The sequence below is a fragment of the Saccostrea cucullata genome, unplaced genomic scaffold, assembly GCF_032062105.1.
Source record: "Saccostrea cucullata isolate Sc308-1 unplaced genomic scaffold, CSIRO_AGI_Scuc_v1 ctg3331, whole genome shotgun sequence".
Lineage (NCBI taxonomy): Eukaryota > Metazoa > Mollusca > Bivalvia > Ostreida > Ostreidae > Saccostrea > Saccostrea cuccullata.
In genome coordinates, this window is record NW_026935258.1 from 34,090 (window position 1) to 42,115 (window position 8,026).

Below are 8,026 nucleotides of genomic sequence, written 5' to 3' on the forward strand. Positions count from 1 at the left end.
ATGAAAGCGCTTGTAATTATGCACAACTTTTATTCAACAATGTCTTAACAAAATATTTTTAGTTTTCAAGATGAAAAGGAAAATATCTGTAAATTTTCGCTCTTCTAGGTGTTCTAATTTTTGACCCCTATATAGCGCCATTTTGAATGCAGAAATCGAAAAACAAAAACCGATGTGCACAACTTCAATCCTTCTGTTATCTAAAACAAGTAAAATTTCTGCTCCAGCTTTTGTGGTCTCTGAGCCTTTATCCGGAAACGAAAGCCTATGATTTTTCGTTTAAAGGGGAATAACTCAAAACCGGAAGTAACTTTTTGAAATTTTAGTTATTATTCTGATAGAGTTTATAAATGTCTATAACCTCTGAAAATTTGAGCGAAATCCGTAGAGAAATGAGTGAGATATGACGCCTCAAAGTTGGCGTCTAGGAAGTAAAAAAAAAAAGAAGAATAACTAGATACGATCTCGTTGCGAGCAACGAGTGGGTCTTCCGTCCGATTCTTGATAAGATGAGATAAGATTTTGATTGAGAATTTCATTCTAAAATAATGATAAAGATTGTAAAGAAGAACGATTTTGCCTCCATAATCTGTAAACAGACATTGAACATAAAGACTAAAAAATTCGACTTTTGTCCCTCACGGCCCCTAATATTAGGGATCAGCCCTTTTTTCTTCATATCATCTTAAAGCCCTCAGGATTTTGAACACTTTTTGTTCAACAACTATTTAGAGATTCTCTTTCGTTTTCGAGTTATTTGAAAAAGAAATATTTAGGGGCCAACCTTTCAACTCCTTAATGGGGACATTTAGCGAAAAATGAAAGGTTGCATGTTGTTCAGAACATTATTTTGAACATCTTTTGTTCAATACTACCCCGGTACTTATAAAAATATTTCAAACTTCTGAGATATAAAGCGTCAAAGATTGAGCATTCTGGCCCCTTGTGGCCCCTTATTATGCACCATACGACATTCAAAAAATAATAAATAGTTTTAGATTGTTGAGATAAACATCATTGCTTCAGTAATGTTTAACAAAATATTGACTGCTAAAGAGTTATCGATTAAAGATTTTTGGCCCCTCTCAGCCCTTAATTTGAGTGTCCAGCCCTTTTTTTCTGATTTCATCTTAAAGCTCTCAGGATTTTCAACACTTTTTGTTCAACATCTATTCAGAGATTCTCTTTCGTTTTCGAGTTATTTGCAAAAGAAATATTATGGGGCCACCCCTTCAACTCCTTAAAGGGGACGTATAGCGAAAAACTAAAGGTTGCATATTGTTCAGAACATTATTTTGAACATCTTTTGTTCAATATAACTTATCAAAATATTTCAAACTTTTGAGATATAAAGCGTCAAAGATTTAGCATTCTGGCCCCTTGTGGCCCCTAATTATGTATCATACGACATAAAAATCATAATATATAGTTGTAGATTGTTGAGATAAACATTCTTGCTTCAGTAATGTATAACAAAATATTAACTGCTAAAGAGTTATCGATTAAAGACTTTTGGCCCCTCTCGGCCGCTAATTTGAGTGCCCAGCCCCTTTTTCTTGATCTTTTCTTAAAGCTCTCAGGAATTTCAACACTTTTTGTTCAACAACTATTCAGAGATTCTCTTTCGTTTTCGAGTTATTTGAAAAAGAAATATTTAGGGGCCAACCCTTCAACTCCTTAAAGGGGACGTATAGCGAAAAACTAAAGGTTGTATGTTGTTCAGAACATTATTTTGAACATTTTTTGTTCAATACTACTTATCAAAATATTTCCCACTCTTGAGATATAAAGCGTCAAAGATTTAGCGTTCTGGCCCCCTGTGGCCCCTAATTATGTAACATACGACATAAAAATTATAATATGCAGTTGTAGATTGTTGAGATTAACATTTTTGCTTCTGTAATGTCTAACAAAATATTGACCGATTAAGAGTTATCGAAAAAAGATTTTTGGCCCCTATTGGCCCTTATTGTGATGAGTCAGCACTTTTTTCTTGATATCATATTAAAGATCTTGTTATTTTGCACAAATTATGTTCATTATGTTTTGACAAAATAATGATACTTTAAAAGATATGATGCAAAATGTCTCAAAAAATCAGTCATGATTCGTGTCCTAAATTTTGACCCCTACCGAGCTTCCATACTAGGCACTTCCGGAATATTTCCTGACCATGTTGCAATATGGCAACATGTCCTCTATCATCCCTGAAAAAATCAGCTTTCTAGCTTTAGCCGTTTTTGAGTTCTATCACAGACATGGAGGTCATCAAAATTTCGATCAAAGGGCGATAACTCACGACCGGAAGTGAATTTCAAAAAAATGAAAAAAACGTATAAGGTTTAGATAAAGATACATCTTCTCCGAAATTTTCAAGAAAATCGGTCGAGCCATCTCCGAGAAATCTTCTGCACAAAAATTGTAAAGAAAAAAAAAGAATAATAATAATAATAATAATAAAAGTGAAAAAGAAACAATAGAATAATAGAAGGGTCTTCCGTTGGAGACGGAAGACCCTAATAATAATCTTTACCAACAGAATCAGTAGAAGGTCTTCCGTTGGAAACGGAAGACCTTAATAATGCTTTTTACTCGAATGCATCATATCCTTCTAAACAAGAAATTATGAAAAAATTATTAAACATTTTTCAGGATATTGTTCCTACCATGAGTTTCTTTTTTTGAAGTGTATACATTGATTTTTATATAGATAATTGTAATTTTATGGTTTTTTACTTGAAATGGTCAATCTTGGTCAATCTTGAAATTAAATAATATACCGATAAACCTTTTAAATAACCATTTTGAGCTATATGTATAACATTAAGATAAAATCGAAAAAAAATATGAAGCAACATAGTCCGTAACACCCTCCCCCTCTTAAACAGTGTAGTCCATAGTCCAAGTGCTCTCATGAAATTCATCCCTCTTAAAGTCTAAGTCCAAGTTAATTCTCGGTCTTTAGAAGGTCTTAGACTATATTTTGATATCAATACACCAATTACATGTAGTTTCATTCTGAAATTCATATTTTAATCGTATTTGAAATTTTTTATAAAGTTTTTGATGTATTTTGTTTTAAATATTTCACAGGTTTTTCGTATAAATAGATTTAATATCCAACTGATAGGATCTATAAGACACATATGAACTCCAAAATATAATTTTTACAAATATAAACCGATACAACCAGCTTTTTTTTCTATGGTCTCTCTTTAAATAAAGGTAAGTAAGGAAAGTTGACGATAGAAAATTCATATTCGTCACATTTATCATATAACTTGGTCGTTAGGTTATCATTAACGTCTTTTTCAAGTAAAATATCCAAGAATGACCCAGATGTTTCAGACTCTGGGTATCTTTTATCTCAAGCTCTCATGGATATATCATATCGACGTAGGAATGGAAATTACCATTGTTAATTGACAATACGTCGTCGATACATCTGAAAGGATTAAAAGGATAGGGCTCTTACTGTGGCCTTTAAAACAACATTCAGATATATCGACGACGTTTTTAGGTCACCTGAGTAAACTCAAGTGACCTATGCTATATGTTTTTGTCCGTCGTCGTTCGTCGTGCGGTGTGCGTCGTGCGTTAACATTTAAACATTTTCAGCTTCTTCTCTGAAACCACTAAACCAATTTCAACCAATTTTCGCATATAGCATCTATGGGTGAAGGGGAACAAAATTTGTGAATTTCGTGGTCTCTGCCCCCCTGGGGCCTAGGGGGTGGGGCAAAAACCACTAAAATTAGTGCAATCTTTAAAAATCTTCTTCTTTACTCCCGGACATCAAGCAGTCAAACTGTTTGTATGATTGTAATCAGCATTGAGTCCTCTACCAAAATTGTGAAATTCATGTACCCAGGGTCAGGGGTTCTGGTGTTAGGGCGGGGCACTATTGATTATTTAGTGAACATGCATTAATTCTTTGAAAATCTTCTTCTCTGCTTCTGGGTATTTAATAAACTAATTAAGCTCATAGTTATGTTGAGCAAGAGTGCTTCTACCAAAATTGTGAATTGTATGGCCCCAGGGTCAGGGGTTCTGGTGTTAGGGCGGGGCTCTATTGATTATAAAGTGAAAATGCATTATTTCTTTGAAAATCTTCTTCTTTGTTCCTGAGTATTAAATACATTAATTAGGTACATAGTTATGATGAGCAAGAGTGCCTCTACCACAATTGTGTAATTCATGGCCCCAGGGTCAGGGGTTATGGTGTTAGGGCGGGGCTTTATTGATTATAAAGTGAAAATGCATTATTTCTTTGAAAATCTTCTCTGTTCCTGAGTATCAAATAAACTAATTAAGTACATAGTTATGATGAGCAAGAGTGCCTCTTTCAAAATTATGAATTTTATGGCCCCAGGGTCAGGGGTTATGGTGTTAGAATGTGGCTCTATAATGATTATATGGTGAAAATACATTACATCTATGAAACTCTTTTTCTCTACTCCTGGGTAATAAGCAAATGAACTATTTACATAGTTATGATGGGCTCTTCTTCCAGAATTTTGAATTTCAAGGCCCCTGTGTAAGGGATACCAAAATGGGGAGGGGCTGGGGGGGCTCTACTTATATACTGAAAATGAATTGTTTTAAATCTGTTCCTTGGTATTAATCAAACATTTTTGATAACCAAGTGTGCCTTTTCAAAAATTGTGCAATGTGTAGACCTAGGGTCAGGGGTTAATGTGTGGTTATGGAGCATTCCTGATTATTGCTGAATATTACTGATTAGTTGACATGCTTTTTGTTCCCCTACCCTGCTTATTGGTATTAAGTAAACAAACTCAACAATTGCTAAGTGTATAGTTATGATTAGCAATGGTGCCTCTTTCAAAATTGTGATAGCATCTAGCTTAAAACCTGAACCAAATCCAATCATTTGAATGTTGTTGCATGATGCTCAGGTGACCTTTAAGGCCTATGGGCCTCTTGTATCAATTTACAATATAAATTTTAAGTGTGTCGCACCTGATAATGTGATTATTTTTAAAATTGTAATATACCTTGCACTAGATATGATTTTTTCTTTCGAGATAAATGACTTATTTGATTTTTTCAATAAGATGAGTTTTTTATATTGATTAGGGAAGGAAGGTATAAATAATATATCAGAGTGTCTAACAACCTGTGGAATATTCGTATTTTTCAATTACAAAAAAGAGATCAATTTCCCCACATGCGCACTACGTAATACACGGTTGACTCTGTGAATATTCATTTTCTTTCATTCTGTATGGATTTTCTAGTAATTCTGTCAGATCCCTTAGACAATTCATGAATCAAAATGGACATTTCTTTTTCTATTTTATTTCTAATAATAATTTCACAATATAATGCTTGTGTATTTGGTGCTTTCAAAGAATTTTCGGACTTTTCTCGAGTTTCTGCAAATGACAACAAAATGCCAACACTTTACATTTTGGGAGAGTACAACGAAATTCAAAGTTTGTCAGAATGTGCCTCAAGGTGTTTCAAACTACCTGGTTGTGTAAGTTATTTTTTTAACCATGGATCTAGAAGATGTTTTGCAACCAGCTCTGCAAATGGACTTGTACCTTTCGATGGATTTGTGCAATTCTCTATTCAAACAAGTATATGTTTTAGACCGTCCTTAATGGAAAAAATATTCTTATAGTCCCATCATTAACTTTGAACATGTTACCTGCTAGTCCAATTTATAATTCATTGTAAATATTCTAATATTATATATGGTGTTAAATGAAATTTTGAAACTGCATTTTCTTTTTCTTTTATATATATATAATATATCAAAAAAAATTCAAATTCTGTTATTCATAGAGAAACTCTATTTCTAATGTGTTCTTATTTATCTTAGATATTCTGCAATGGAGAGTCTTTGGTAAATCGCATTATCTTCTTGTGAAGAAAAATCTTAACATCCTAGGAGCACAGGTAATGTCATAAATTTTATATGTTACGATAAAGTAAGCATGAATATCAAGTTTCCAAACTTCATGAAGAATAAAAATTTATTCTAGATTCATATCGACTCTAACAAAATAGTCTGAATAATTTGATTAAAAGAGCACTTTGCAGGATAGCTGAGCGAGTACAAAGCATTAAAAGAATGATAAATTTTGCCTTTCTAAGTTTGGAATTCATTGATTGAGTCCCTTTTTCTTTGTTAAGATCATAGTCTTTGCTTGAATAAAAAGAGACCTAGTACGAAAAGTCATTGTTTGAATAAAATGAGACCGAGCATGAAGATAACTTTTATGAAATAAGACTTTTTTATTACAATGTTGCGAAGGATATTTCTTGCTTTTAAATAGAAAAGGTAACTTAGACAAAATCAAGCTTTTAGTTAAACTTTTTAATCTTCAAAGAAAGTGGGGGGATTTTCTGGAATGTAGTTACTTTTTATTCTTGATTATTAACATTTTTCAAGATCTTGTGTTTGACTCGTGTATAGGTTAATTTGAAATCAATTGAAGCAATTATCGACTCATTTAAGACATTTTTAAGAAAAAGCATAAAGATTTCTTTTGGTCTTTTCTCTATGAATTTGAAAGCATGATGTTTTACCTTTAAAAATTACATTTTCTAAACGACGATCCAGAGACCATCGTTTATTAAATTTTGGGGAAAAGATATCAAGTGGAAGCGTAAAATGTCTGCTTTAATAACAAACTAATTAAAATGAAATGTTAGAGTCCGCTCGCACACTCGCTACACTAACTCAAATTCCATTAACCAATTTAATCGGCGCATGCAAAATCAACGTGTATTTGTTGAAGCGGATATGTCTAGAGTTATTCCGATTTGACCTCTGACGTGACGCTATGGGATGTTGTTAGATGTTAGTGTAGCGAGTGTCTGAGTGAATCTTATTTAGATTAGACAGCTTAAATGATGCTTTTTTTTTAATTCTAATGATTGTTATCTCACGAACTACAGGATTTACTACTGAACTTGTAACCGATCTAAGAAAAAAAAATGATTCTAGGGTTGAGTAATTTTTCATAACTTCAAATATGTTAAAACGACTTTTGTGAGATTTTTTCTAAGTAATCTTACATTGTAATTTCAATTTAGCATCGCCTTTATGCACAATGGAATATTCTGGAAATATCCTGTTATGAACTTACTTAATCACTGTCTAAATGCGTGGTTTAAGTGCATAATTACTTTTATGGTTGGTTTACTAATGAATTAAAAAACAAAGACCAGGGTTCTCCATGAGCTGTTTTACTGTGTGGGTCCCGACACAGTAAACATTTCTCCGACACAGTAACTATTCATATTTTATGTGCGCGACACAATAAAAATTTTGACGAAACAATAAGATCCGTGATTATCAGAAAAATCAAACATATATATAAATTCTCTTCAACTGAAACTTTAATCAAATAATTCTACTGTCATTCAATTCTGAAAGATAGATGGCTTAATTAGGGCTTAGCCTTGCATAAACAATTATCTCCTACACCCTCGAATGAAAAAACAAAGACAAATAATTTGTTTTCACTTCCACTTTGAAACGGTTAATTGATAGTTGCAATAAAAATTCATTGTAAAAAAAATACACGTATGTCTTAGCTATAGAATTATGTTGGCACTGCAAGTCAAATATAACATTGTACTGAAATCATTTAGTCGATGTAGATAAATTGTTTTGAATTTTCAATAAATTTTTAAAAGTATATTACTATTCTGAAGTTTCTTTTTTTTTCGTAATTCGGTGATTAAAGCAAGAAGATTGACAAAAATCACGGACAAATTTACTTTCAATCAAAAATGGTAAGTAGTTCGACAGTATCGACTAGAAGTTCCTCTGCTTTTCAGAACATGTGTTTTAAATTGTATCAATATATATTATCATATATATACCCTTTGTGTAGCGCAGTAGTGATTTTAAAAAAAGTTTGTATTCTTTAATTTGCCCTTATAATGAATTGCGATTAAGTTGCAAATTTGATCTCAAAGATACCGCGAAATTTTAGTGCTCCGTTTAAACTCTAAAACATTGTAAAATTTCAAACAATGGAGAACA